This window comes from Schistocerca serialis, chromosome 3 (assembly GCF_023864345.2).
Source record: "Schistocerca serialis cubense isolate TAMUIC-IGC-003099 chromosome 3, iqSchSeri2.2, whole genome shotgun sequence".
In the NCBI taxonomy this organism is placed as follows: Eukaryota; Metazoa; Arthropoda; class Insecta; order Orthoptera; family Acrididae; genus Schistocerca; species Schistocerca serialis.
The window spans coordinates 972,117,340-972,132,477 of record NC_064640.1 but is presented as its reverse complement, the minus strand read 5'-3'; positions in this window follow the sequence as shown (position 1 = coordinate 972,132,477).

The following is a 15,138-nucleotide window of genomic DNA, read 5'->3' as shown; positions in this document are numbered from 1 at the left end:
GGGGAGCAACTGACAGGAGTAACTATGACTCTCTTAAGGTAGCCAAATGCCTCGTCAACAGGCGAAATACATCGGCAAACTCGAGAAGCTCCTGGCAAGAGTACTGTGAAAGACATTAGGTTGACAGACAATGGCGTATCGCGTCAGGTGAACTGGCTAGAGGAAGCTTGAAAATGTGACTTAGGTAAAACGGGGAGCAACTGACAGGAGTAACTATGACTCTCTTAAGGTAGCCAAATGCCTCGTCAACCGGAGAAATACATTGGCAAACTCGAGAAGCTCCCATCAGGAGTGCTGTGAAAGTCTTTAGGTTGACAGATAATAGCGTATCGCTTCAGGGGAACTGGCTCGTGGAACGTTGAAAATGTGACAGTGGTAAAACGGGGAGCAACTGACAGGAGTAACTATGACTCTCTTAAGGTAGCCATATGCCTCGTCAACAGGCGAAATACATCGGCAATCTCGAGAAGCTCCCACCAGGAGTACTGTGACAGTCTATAGGTTGACAGATAATGGCGTATCGCTTCAGGGGAACTGGCTAGTGGAAAGTTGAAAATGTGACTGTGGTAAAACGGGGAGCAACTGACAGGAGTAACTATGACTCTCTTAAGGTAGCCATATGCCTCGTCAACAGGCGAAATACATCGGCAATCTCGAGAAGCTCCCACCAGGAGTACTGTGACAGTCTATAGGTTGACAGATAATGGCGTATCGCTTCAGGGGAACTGGCTAGTGGAACCTTGAAAATGTGACTGTGGTAAAACGGGGAGCAACTGACAGGAGTAACTATGACTCTCTTAAGGTAGCCAAATGCTTCGTCAACAGGCGAAATACATCGGCAAACTCGAGAAGCTCACGGCAGGAGTACTGTGAAAGAAATTAGGTTGACAGACAATGGCGTATCGCGTCAGGTGAACTGGCTAGAGGAAGCTTGAAAATGAGACTGTGGTAAAACGGGGAGCAACTGACAGGAGTAACTATGATCTCTTAAGGTAGCCAAATGCCTCGTCAACAGGCGAAATACATCGGCAAACTCGAGAATCTCCCACCAGGAGTACTGTGACAGTCTATAGGTTGACAGATAATGGCGTATCGCTTCAGGGGAACTGGCGAGAGGAAGCTTAAAATTGTGACTGTGGTGAAACGGGGAGCAACTGACAGGAGTAACTATGACTCTCTTAAGGTAGCCAAATGCCTCGTCAACAGGCGAAATACATCGGCAAACTCGAGAAGCTCCTGGCAAGAGTACTGTGAAAGACATTAGGTTGACAGACAATGGCGTATCGCGTCAGGTGAACTGGCTAGAGGAAGCTTGAAAATGTGACTTAGGTAAAACGGGGAGCAACTGACAGGAGTAACTATGACTCTCTTAAGGTAGCCAAATACCTCGTCAACCGGAGAAATACATCGGCAAACTCGAGAAGCTCCCATCAGGAGTGCTGTGAAAGTCTTTAGGTTGACAGATAATAGCGTATCGCGTCAGGGGACTGGCTCGTGGAACGTTGAAAATGTGACAGTGGTAAAACGGGGAGCAACTGACAGGAGTAACTATGACTCTCTTAAGGTAGCCATATGCCTCGTCAACAGGCGAAATACATCGGCAATCTCGAGAAGCTCCCACCAGGAGTACTGTGACAGTCTATAGGTTGACAGATAATGGCGTATCGCTTCAGGGGAACTGGCTAGTGGAACCTTGAAAATGTGACTGTGGTAAAACGGGGAGCAACTGACAGGAGTAACTATGACTCTCTTAAGGTAGCCATATGCCTCGTCAACAGGCGAAATACATCGGCAATCTCGAGAAGCTCCCACCTGGAGTACTGTGACAGTCTATAGGTTGACAGATAATGGCGTATCGCTTCAGAGGAACTGGCTAGTGGAACGTTGAAAATGTGACTGTGGTAAAACGGGGAGCAACTGACAGGAGTAACTATGACTCTCTTAAGGTAGCCATATGCCTCGTCAACAGGCGAAATACATCGGCAATCTCGAGAAGCTCCCACCAGGAGTACTGTGACAGTCTATAGGTTGACAGATAATGGCGTATCGCTTCAGGGGAACTGGCTAGTGGAACCTTGAAAATGTGACTGTGGTAAAACGGGGAGCAACTGACAGGAGTAACTATGACTCTCTTAAGGTAGCCAAATGCTTCGTCAACAGGCGAAATACATCGGCAAACTCGAGAAGCTCACGGCAGGAGTACTGTGAAAGACATTAGGTTGACAGACAATGGCGTATCGCGTCAGGTGAACTGGCTAGAGGAACCTTGAAAATGTGACTGTGGTAAAACGGGGAGCAACTGACAGGAGTAACTATGATCTCTTAAGGTAGCCAAATGCCTCGTCAACAGGCGAAATACATCGGCAAACTCGAGAATCTCCCACCAGGAGTACTGTGACAGTCTATAGGTTGACAAATAATGGCGTATCGCTTCAGGGGAACTGGCGAGAGGAAGCTTAAAATTGTGACTGTGGTGAAACGGGGAGCAACTGACAGGAGTAACTATGACTCTCTTAAGGTAGCCAAATGCCTCGTCAACAGGCGAAATACATCGGCAAACTCGAGAAGCTCCTGGCAAGAGTACTGTGAAAGACATTAGGTTGACAGACAATGGCGTATCGCGTCAGGTGAACTGGCTAGAGGAAGCTTGAAAATGTGACTTAGGTAAAACGGGGAGCAACTGACAGGAGTAACTATGACTCTCTTAAGGTAGCCAAATGCCTCGTCAACCGGAGAAATACATCGGCAAACTCGAGAAGCTCCCATCAGGAGTGCTGTGAAAGTCTTTAGGTTGACAGATAATAGCGTATCGCGTCAGGGGACTGGCTCGTGGAACGTTGAAAATGTGACAGTGGTAAAACGGGGAGCAACTGACAGGAGTAACTATGACTCTCTTAAGGTAGCCATATGCCTCGTCAACAGGCGAAATACATCGGCAATCTCGAGAAGCTCCCACCAGGAGTACTGTGACAGTCTATAGGTTGACAGATAATGGCGTATCGCGTCAGGTGAACTGGCTAGAGGAAGCTTGAAAATGTGACTTAGGTAAAACGGGGAGCAACTGACAGGAGTAACTATGACTCTCTTAAGGTAGCCAAATGCCTCGTCAACCGGAGAAATACATTGGCAAACTCGAGAAGCTCCCATCAGGAGTGCTGTGAAAGTCTTTAGGTTGACAGATAATAGCGTATCGCTTCAGGGGAACTGGCTCGTGGAACGTTGAAAATGTGACAGTGGTAAAACGGGGAGCAACTGACAGGAGTAACTATGACTCTCTTAAGGTAGCCATATGCCTCGTCAACAGGCGAAATACATCGGCAATCTCGAGAAGCTCCCACCAGGAGTACTGTGACAGTCTATAGGTTGACAGATAATGGCGTATCGCTTCAGGGGAACTGGCTAGTGGAACCTTGAAAATGTGACTGTGGTAAAACGGGGAGCAACTGACAGGAGTAACTATGACTCTCTTAAGGTAGCCATATGCCTCGTCAACAGGCGAAATACATCGGCAATCTCGAGAAGCTCCCACCAGGAGTACTGTGACAGTCTATAGGTTGACAGATAATGGCGTATCGCTTCAGAGGAACTGGCTAGTGGAACGTTGAAAATGTGACTGTGGTAAAACGGGGAGCAACTGACAGGAGTAACTATGACTCTCTTAAGGTAGCCATATGCCTCGTCAACAGGCGAAATACATCGGCAATCTCGAGAAGCTCCCACCAGGAGTACTGTGACAGTCTATAGGTTGACAGATAATGGCGTATCGCTTCAGGGGAACTGGCTAGTGGAACCTTGAAAATGTGACTGTGGTAAAACGGGGAGCAACTGACAGGAGTAACTATGACTCTCTTAAGGTAGCCAAATGCTTCGTCAACAGGCGAAATACATCGGCAAACTCGAGAAGCTCACGGCAGGAGTACTGTGAAAGACATTAGGTTGACAGACAATGGCGTATCGCGTCAGGTGAACTGGCTAGAGGAAGCTTGAAAATGTGACTGTGGTAAAACGGGGAGCAACTGACAGGAGTAACTATGATCTCTTAAGGTAGCCAAATGCCTCGTCAACAGGCGAAATACATCGGCAAACTCGAGAATCTCCCACCAGGAGTACTGTGACAGTCTATAGGTTGACAAATAATGGCGTATCGCTTCAGGGGAACTGGCGAGAGGAAGCTTAAAATTGTGACTGTGGTGAAACGGGGAGCAACTGACAGGAGTAACTATGACTCTCTTAAGGTAGCCAAATGCCTCGTCAACAGGCGAAATACATCGGCAAACTCGAGAAGCTCCTGGCAAGAGTACTGTGAAAGACATTAGGTTGACAGACAATGGCGTATCGCGTCAGGTGAACTGGCTAGAGGAAGCTTGAAAATGTGACTTAGGTAAAACGGGGAGCAACTGACAGGAGTAACTATGACTCTCTTAAGGTAGCCAAATGCCTCGTCAACCGGAGAAATACATTGGCAAACTCGAGAAGCTCCCATCAGGAGTGCTGTGAAAGTCTTTAGGTTGACAGATAATAGCGTATCGCTTCAGGGGAACTGGCTCGTGGAACGTTGAAAATGTGACAGTGGTAAAACGGGGAGCAACTGACAGGAGTAACTATGACTCTCTTAAGGTAGCCATATGCCTCGTCAACAGGCGAAATACATCGGCAATCTCGAGAAGCTCCCACCAGGAGTACTGTGACAGTCTATAGGTTGACAGATAATGGCGTATCGCTTCAGGGGAACTGGCTAGTGGAAAGTTGAAAATGTGACTGTGGTAAAACGGGGAGCAACTGACAGGAGTAACTATGACTCTCTTAAGGTAGCCATATGCCTCGTCAACAGGCGAAATACATCGGCAATCTCGAGAAGCTCCCACCAGGAGTACTGTGACAGTCTATAGGTTGACAGATAATGGCGTATCGCTTCAGGGGAACTGGCTAGTGGAACCTTGAAAATGTGACTGTGGTAAAACGGGGAGCAACTGACAGGAGTAACTATGACTCTCTTAAGGTAGCCAAATGCTTCGTCAACAGGCGAAATACATCGGCAAACTCGAGAAGCTCACGGCAGGAGTACTGTGAAAGAAATTAGGTTGACAGACAATGGCGTATCGCGTCAGGTGAACTGGCTAGAGGAAGCTTGAAAATGAGACTGTGGTAAAACGGGGAGCAACTGACAGGAGTAACTATGATCTCTTAAGGTAGCCAAATGCCTCGTCAACAGGCGAAATACATCGGCAAACTCGAGAATCTCCCACCAGGAGTACTGTGACAGTCTATAGGTTGACAGATAATGGCGTATCGCTTCAGGGGAACTGGCGAGAGGAAGCTTAAAATTGTGACTGTGGTGAAACGGGGAGCAACTGACAGGAGTAACTATGACTCTCTTAAGGTAGCCAAATGCCTCGTCAACAGGCGAAATACATCGGCAAACTCGAGAAGCTCCTGGCAAGAGTACTGTGAAAGACATTAGGTTGACAGACAATGGCGTATCGCGTCAGGTGAACTGGCTAGAGGAAGCTTGAAAATGTGACTTAGGTAAAACGGGGAGCAACTGACAGGAGTAACTATGACTCTCTTAAGGTAGCCAAATACCTCGTCAACCGGAGAAATACATCGGCAAACTCGAGAAGCTCCCATCAGGAGTGCTGTGAAAGTCTTTAGGTTGACAGATAATAGCGTATCGCGTCAGGGGACTGGCTCGTGGAACGTTGAAAATGTGACAGTGGTAAAACGGGGAGCAACTGACAGGAGTAACTATGACTCTCTTAAGGTAGCCATATGCCTCGTCAACAGGCGAAATACATCGGCAATCTCGAGAAGCTCCCACCAGGAGTACTGTGACAGTCTATAGGTTGACAGATAATGGCGTATCGCTTCAGGGGAACTGGCTAGTGGAACCTTGAAAATGTGACTGTGGTAAAACGGGGAGCAACTGACAGGAGTAACTATGACTCTCTTAAGGTAGCCATATGCCTCGTCAACAGGCGAAATACATCGGCAATCTCGAGAAGCTCCCACCTGGAGTACTGTGACAGTCTATAGGTTGACAGATAATGGCGTATCGCTTCAGAGGAACTGGCTAGTGGAACGTTGAAAATGTGACTGTGGTAAAACGGGGAGCAACTGACAGGAGTAACTATGACTCTCTTAAGGTAGCCATATGCCTCGTCAACAGGCGAAATACATCGGCAATCTCGAGAAGCTCCCACCAGGAGTACTGTGACAGTCTATAGGTTGACAGATAATGGCGTATCGCTTCAGGGGAACTGGCTAGTGGAACCTTGAAAATGTGACTGTGGTAAAACGGGGAGCAACTGACAGGAGTAACTATGACTCTCTTAAGGTAGCCAAATGCTTCGTCAACAGGCGAAATACATCGGCAAACTCGAGAAGCTCACGGCAGGAGTACTGTGAAAGACATTAGGTTGACAGACAATGGCGTATCGCGTCAGGTGAACTGGCTAGAGGAAGCTTGAAAATGTGACTGTGGTAAAACGGGGAGCAACTGACAGGAGTAACTATGATCTCTTAAGGTAGCCAAATGCCTCGTCAACAGGCGAAATACATCGGCAAACTCGAGAATCTCCCACCAGGAGTACTGTGACAGTCTATAGGTTGACAAATAATGGCGTATCGCTTCAGGGGAACTGGCGAGAGGAAGCTTAAAATTGTGACTGTGGTGAAACGGGGAGCAACTGACAGGAGTAACTATGACTCTCTTAAGGTAGCCAAATGCCTCGTCAACAGGCGAAATACATCGGCAAACTCGAGAAGCTCCTGGCAAGAGTACTGTGAAAGACATTAGGTTGACAGACAATGGCGTATCGCGTCAGGTGAACTGGCTAGAGGAAGCTTGAAAATGTGACTTAGGTAAAACGGGGAGCAACTGACAGGAGTAACTATGACTCTCTTAAGGTAGCCAAATGCCTCGTCAACCGGAGAAATACATCGGCAAACTCGAGAAGCTCCCATCAGGAGTGCTGTGAAAGTCTTTAGGTTGACAGATAATAGCGTATCGCGTCAGGGGACTGGCTCGTGGAACGTTGAAAATGTGACAGTGGTAAAACGGGGAGCAACTGACAGGAGTAACTATGACTCTCTTAAGGTAGCCATATGCCTCGTCAACAGGCGAAATACATCGGCAATCTCGAGAAGCTCCCACCAGGAGTACTGTGACAGTCTATAGGTTGACAGATAATGGCGTATCGCGTCAGGTGAACTGGCTAGAGGAAGCTTGAAAATGTGACTTAGGTAAAACGGGGAGCAACTGACAGGAGTAACTATGACTCTCTTAAGGTAGCCAAATGCCTCGTCAACCGGAGAAATACATTGGCAAACTCGAGAAGCTCCCATCAGGAGTGCTGTGAAAGTCTTTAGGTTGACAGATAATAGCGTATCGCTTCAGGGGAACTGGCTCGTGGAACGTTGAAAATGTGACAGTGGTAAAACGGGGAGCAACTGACAGGAGTAACTATAACTCTCTTAAGGTAGCCATATGCCTCGTCAACAGGCGAAATACATCGGCAATCTCGAGAAGCTCCCACCAGGAGTACTGTGACAGTCTATAGGTTGACAGATAATGGCGTATCGCTTCAGGGGAACTGGCTAGTGGAAAGTTGAAAATGTGACTGTGGTAAAACGGGGAGCAACTGACAGGAGTAACTATGACTCTCTTAAGGTAGCCATATGCCTCGTCAACAGGCGAAATACATCGGCAATCTCGAGAAGCTCCCACCAGGAGTACTGTGACAGTCTATAGGTTGACAGATAATGGCGTATCGCTTCAGGGGAACTGGCTAGTGGAACCTTGAAAATGTGACTGTGGTAAAACGGGGAGCAACTGACAGGAGTAACTATGACTCTCTTAAGGTAGCCAAATGCTTCGTCAACAGGCGAAATACATCGGCAAACTCGAGAAGCTCACGGCAGGAGTACTGTGAATGACATTAGGTTGACAGACAATGGCGTATCGCGTCAGGTGAACTGGCTAGAGGAAGCTTGAAAATGAGACTGTGGTAAAACGGGGAGCAACTGACAGGAGTAACTATGATCTCTTAAGGTAGCCAAATGCCTCGTCAACAGGCGAAATACATCGGCAAACTCGAGAATCTCCCACCAGGAGTACTGTGACAGTCTATAGGTTGACAGATAATGGCGTATCGCTTCAGGGGAACTGGCGAGAGGAAGCTTAAAATTGTGACTGTGGTGAAACGGGGAGCAACTGACAGGAGTAACTATGACTCTCTTAAGGTAGCCAAATGCCTCGTCAACAGGCGAAATACATCGGCAAACTCGAGAAGCTCCTGGCACGAGTACTGTGAAAGACATTAGGTTGACAGACAATGGCGTATCGCGTCAGGTGAACTGGCTAGAGGAAGCTTGAAAATGTGACTTAGGTAAAACGGGGAGCAACTGACAGGAGTAACTATGACTCTCTTAAGGTAGCCATATGCCTCGTCAACAGGCGAAATACATCGGCAATCTCGAGAAGCTCCCACCAGGAGTACTGTGACAGTCTATAGGTTGACAGATAATGGCGTATCGCTTCAGGGGAACTGGCTAGTGGAACCTTGAAAATGTGACTGTGGTAAAACGGGGAGCAAGTGACAGGAGTAACTATGACTCTCTTAAGGTAGCCAAATGCTTCGTCAACAGGCGAAATACATCGGCAAACTCGAGAAGCTCACGGCAGGAGTACTGTGAAAGACATTAGGTTGACAGACAATGGCGTATCGCGTCAGGTGAACTGGCTAGAGGAAGCTTGAAAATGTGACTGTGGTAAAACGGGGAGCAACTGACAGGAGTAACTATGATCTCTTAAGGTAGCCAAATGCCTCGTCAACAGGCGAAATACATCGGCAAACTCGAGAATCTCCCACCAGGAGTACTGTGACAGTCTATAGGTTGACAAATAATGGCGTATCGCTTCAGGGGAACTGGCGAGAGGAAGCTTAAAATTGTGACTGTGGTGAAACGGGGAGCAACTGACAGGAGTAACTATGACTCTCTTAAGGTAGCCAAATGCCTCGTCAACAGGCGAAATACATCGGCAAACTCGAGAAGCTCCTGGCAAGAGTACTGTGAAAGACATTAGGTTGACAGACAATGGCGTATCGCGTCAGGTGAACTGGCTAGAGGAAGCTTGAAAATGTGACTTAGGTAAAACGGGGAGCAACTGACAGGAGTAACTATGACTCTCTTAAGGTAGCCAAATGCCTCGTCAACCGGAGAAATACATCGGCAAACTCGAGAAGCTCCCATCAGGAGTGCTGTGAAAGTCTTTAGGTTGACAGATAATAGCGTATCGCTTCAGGGGAACTGGCTCGTGGAACGTTGAAAATGTGACAGTGGTAAAACGGGGAGCAACTGACAGGAGTAACTATGACTCTCTTAAGGTAGCCATATGCCTCGTCAACAGGCGAAATACATCGGCAATCTCGAGAAGCTCCCACCAGGAGTACTGTGACAGTCTATAGGTTGACAGATAATGGCGTATCGCTTCAGGGGAACTGGCTAGTGGAAAGTTGAAAATGTGACTGTGGTAAAACGGGGAGCAACTGACAGGAGTAACTATGACTCTCTTAAGGTAGCCATATGCCTCGTCAACAGGCGAAATACATCGGCAATCTCGAGAAGCTCCCACCAGGAGTACTGTGACAGTCTATAGGTTGACAGATAATGGCGTATCGCTTCAGGGGAACTGGCTAGTGGAACCTTGAAAATGTGACTGTGGTAAAACGGGGAGCAACTGACAGGAGTAACTATGACTCTCTTAAGGTAGCCAAATGCTTCGTCAACAGGCGAAATACATCGGCAAACTCGAGAAGCTCACGGCAGGAGTACTGTGAAAGACATTAGGTTGACAGACAATGGCGTATCGCGTCAGGTGAACTGGCTAGAGGAAGCTTGATAATGTGACTGTGGTAAAACGGGGAGCAACTGACAGGAGTAACTATGATCTCTTAAGGTAGCCAATTGCCTCGTCAACAGGCGAAATACATCGGCAAACTCGAGAAGCTCCTGGCAAGAGTACTGTGAAAGACATTAGGTTGACAGACAATGGCGTATCGCGTCAGGTGAACTGGCTAGAGGAAGCTTGAAAATGTGACTTAGGTAAAACGGGGAGCAACTGACAGGAGTAACTATGACTCTCTTAAGGTAGCCAAATGCCTCGTCAACCGGAGAAATACATCGGCAAACTCGAGAAGCTCCCATCAGGAGTGCTGTGAAAGTCTTTAGGTTGACAGATAATAGCGTATCGCTTCAGGGGAACTGGCTCGTGGAACGTTGAAAATGTGACAGTGGTAAAACGGGGAGCAACTGACAGGAGTAACTATGACTCTCTTAAGGTAGCCATATGCCTCGTCAACAGGCGAAATACATCGGCAATCTCGAGAAGCTCCCACCAGGAGTACTGTGACAGTCTATAGGTTGACAGATAATGGCGTATCGCTTCAGGGGAACTGGCTAGTGGAAAGTTGAAAATGTGACTGTGGTAAAACGGGGAGCAACTGACAGGAGTAACTATGACTCTCTTAAGGTAGCCATATGCCTCGTCAACAGGCGAAATACATCGGCAATCTCGAGACAGTCTATAGGTTGACAGATAATTGCGTATCGCTTCAGGGGAAGTGGCGAGAGGAAGCTTAAAATTGTGACTGTGGTGAAACGGGGAGCAACTGACAGGAGTAACTATGACTCTCTTAAGGTAGCCATATGCCTCGTCAACAGGCGAAATACATCGGCAATCTCGAGAAGCTCCCACCAGGAGTACTGTGACAGTCTATAGGTTGACAGATAATGGCGTATCGCTTCAGGGGAACTGGCTAGTGGAACCTTGAAAATGTGACTGTTGTAAAACGGGGAGCAACTGACAGGAGTAACTATGACTCTCTTAAGGTAGCCATATGCCTCGTCAACAGGCGAAATACATCGGCAATCTCGAGAAGCTCCCACCAGGAGTACTGTGACAGTCTATAGGTTGACAGATAATGGCGTATCGCTTCAGGGGAACTGGCTAGTGGAACCTTGAAAATGTGACTGTGGTAAAACGGGGAGCAACTGACAGGAGTAACTATGACTCTCTTAAGGTAGCCAAATGCTTCGTCAACAGGCGAAATACATCGGCAAACTCGAGAAGCTCACGGCAGGAGTACTGTGAAAGACATTAGGTTGACAGACAATGGCGTATCGCGTCAGGTGAACTGGCTAGAGGAAGCTTGAATATGTGACTGTGGTAAAACGGGGAGCAACTGACAGGAGTAACTATGATCTCTTAAGGTAGCCAAATGCCTCGTCAACAGGCGAAATACATCGGCAAACTCGAGAATCTCCCACCAGGAGTACTGTGACAGTCTATAGGTTGACAGATAATGGCGTATCGCTTCAGGGGAACTGGCGAGGGGAAGCTTAAAATTGTGACTGTGGTGAAACGGGGAGCAACTGACAGGAGTAACTATGACTCTCTTAAGGTAACCAAATGCCTCGTCAACAGGCGAAATACATCGGCAAACTCGAGAAGCTCCTGGCAAGAGTACTGTGAAAGACATTAGGTTGACAGACAATGGCGTATCGCGTCAGGTGAACTGGCTAGAGGAAGCTTGAAAATGTGACTTAGGTAAAACGGGGAGCAACTGACAGGAGTAACTATGACTCTCTTAAGGTAGCCAAATGCCTCGTCAACCGGAGAAATACATCGGCAAACTCGAGAAGCTCCCATCAGGAGTACTGTGAAAGTCTTTAGGTTGACAGATAATAGCGTATCGCTTCAGGGGAACTGGCTCGTGGAACGTTGAAAATGTGACAGTGGTAAAACGGGGATCAACTGACAGGAGTAACTATGACTCTCTTAAGGTATCCATATGTCTCGTCAACAGGCGAAATACATCGGCAATCTCGAGAAGCTCCCACCAGGAGTACTGTGACAGTCTATAGGTTGACAGATAATGGCGTATCGCTTCAGGGGAACTGGCTAGTGGAACCTTGAAAATGTGACTGTGGCAAAACGGGGAGCAACTGACAGGAGTAACTATGACTCTCTTAAGGTAGCCATATGCCTCGTCAACAGGCGAAATACATCGGCAATCTCGAGAAGCTCCCACCAGGAGTACTGTGACAGTCTATAGGTTGACAGATAATGGCGTATCGCTTCAGGGGAACTGGCTAGTGGAACCTTGAAAATGTGACTGTGGTAAAACGGGGAGCAACTGACAGGAGTATCTATGACTCTCTTAAGGTAGCCAAATGCTTCGTCAACAGGCGAAATACATCGGCAAACTCGAGAAGCTCACGGCAGGAGTACTGTGAAAGACATTAGGTTGACAGACAATGGCGTATCGCGTCAGGTGAACTGGCTAGAGGAAGCTTGAAAATGTGACTGTGGTAAAACGGGGAGCAACTGACAGGAGTAACTATGATCTCTTAAGGTAGCCAAATGCCTCGTCAACAGGCGAAATACATCGGCAAACTCGAGAATCACCCACCAGGAGTACTGTGACAGTCTATAGGTTGACAGATAATGGCGTATCGCTTCAGGGGAACTGGCGAGAGGAAGCTTAAAATTGTGACTGTGGTGAAACGGGGAGCAACTGACAGGAGTAACTATGACTCTCTTAAGGTAGCCAAATGCCTCGTCAACAGGCGAAATACATCGGCAAACTCGAGAAGCTCCTGGCAAGAGTACTGTGAAAGACATTAGGTTGACAGACAATGGCGTATCGCGTCAGGTGAACTGGCTAGAGGAAGCTTGAAAATGTGACTTAGGTAAAACGGGGAGCAACTGACAGGAGTAACTATGACTCTCTTAAGGTAGCCAAATGCCTCGTCAACCGGAGAAATACATCGGCAAACTCGAGAAGCTCCCATCAGGAGTGCTGTGAAAGTCTTTAGGTTGACAGATAATAGCGTATCGCTTCAGGGGAACTGGCTCGTGGAACGTTGAAAATGTGACACTGGTAAAACGGGGAGCAACTGACAGGAGTAACTATGACTCTCTTAAGGTAGCCATATGCCTCGTCAACAGGCGAAATACATCGGCAATCTCGAGAAGCTCCCACCAGGAGTACTGTGACAGTCTATAGGTTGACAGATAATGGCGTATCGCTTCAGGGGAACTGGCTAGTGGAACCTTGAAAATGTGACTGTGGTAAATCGGGGAGCAACTGACAGGAGTAACTATGACTCTCTTAAGGTAGCCATATGCCTCGTCAACAGGCGAAATACATCGGCAATCTCGAGAAGCTCCCACCAGGAGTACTGTGACAGTCTATAGGTTGACAGATAATGGCGTATCGCTTCAGGGGAACTGGCTAGTGGAACGTTGAAAATGTGACTGTGGTAAAACGGGGAGCAACTGACAGGAGTAACTATGACTCTCTTAAGGTGGCCATATGCCTCGTCAACAGGCGAAATACATCGGCAATCTCGAGAAGCTCCCACCAGGAGTACTGTGACAGTCTATAGGTTGACAGATAATGGCGTATCGCTTCAGGGGAACTGGCTAGTGGAACCTTGAAAATGTGACTGTGGTAAAACGGGGAGCAACTGACAGGAGTAACTATGACTCTCTTAAGGTAGCCAAATGCTTCATCAACAGGCGAAACACATCGGCAAACTCGAGAAGCTCACGGCAGGAGTACCGTGAAAGACATTAGGTTGACAGACAATGGCGTATCGCGTCAGGTGAACTGGCTAGAGGAAGCTTGAAAATGTGACTGTGGTAAAACGGGGAGCAACTGACAGGAGTAACTATGACTCTCTTAAGGTAGCCATATGCCTCGTCAACAGGCGAAATACATCGGCAATCTCGAGAAGCTCCCACCAGGAGTACTGTGACAGTCTATAGGTTGACAGATAATGGCGTATCGCTTCAGGGGAACTGGCTAGTGGAACCTTGAAAATGTGACTGTGGTAAAACGGGGAGCAACTGACAGGAGTAACTATGACTCTCTTAAGGTAGCCAAATGCTTCGTCAACAGGCGAAATACATCGGCAAACTCGAGAAGCTCACGGCAGGAGTACTGTGAAAGACATTAGGTTGACAGACAATGGCGTATCGCGTCAGGTGAACTGGCTAGAGGAAGCTTGAAAATGTGACTGTGGTAAAACGGGGAGCAACTGACAGGAGTAACTATGATCTCTTAAGGTAGCCAAATGCCTCGTCAACAGGCGAAATACATCGGCAAACTCGAGAATCTCCCACCAGGAGTACTGTGACAGTCTATAGGTTGACAGATAAAGGCGTATCGCTTCAGGGGAACTGGCGAGAGGAAGCTTAAAATTGTGACTGTGGTGAAACGGGGAGCAACTGACAGGAGTAACTATGACTCTCTTAAGGTAGCCAAATGCCTCGTCAACAGGCGAAATACATCGGCAAACTCGAGAAGCTCCTGGCACGAGTACTGTGAAAGACATTAGGTTGACAGACAATGGCGTATCGCGTCAGGTGAACTGGCTAGAGGAAGCTTGAAAATGTGACTTAGGTAAAACGGGGAGCAACTGACAGGAGTAACTATGACTCTCTTAAGGTAGCCAAATGCCTCGTCAACCGGAGAAATACATCGGCAAACTCGAGAAGCTCCCATCAGGAGTGCTGTGAAAGTCTTTAGGTTGACAGATAATAGCGTATCGCGTCAGGGGAACTGGCTCGTGGAACGTTGAAAATGTGACAGTGGTAAAACGGGGAGCAACTGACAGGAGTAACTATGACTCTCTTAAGGTAGCCAAATGCCTCGTCAACCGGAGAAATACATCGGCAAACTCGAGAAGCTCCCATCAGGAGTGCTGTGAAAGTCTTTAGGTTGACAGATAATAGCGTATCGCGTCAGGGGAACTGGCTCGTGGAACGTTGAAAATGTGACAGTGGTAAAACGGGGAGCAACTGACAGGAGTAACTATGACTCTCTTAAGGTAGCCATATGCCTCGTCAACAGGCGAAATACATCGGCAATCTCGAGAAGCTCCCACCAGGAGTACTGTGACAGTCTATAGGTTGACAGATAATGGCGTATCGCTTCAGGGGAACTGGCTAGTGGAACCTTGAAAATGTGACTGTGGTAAAACGGGGAGCAACTGACAGGAGTAACTATGACTCTCTTAAGGTAGCCAAATGCTTCGTCAACCGGAGAAATACATCGGCAAACTCGAGAA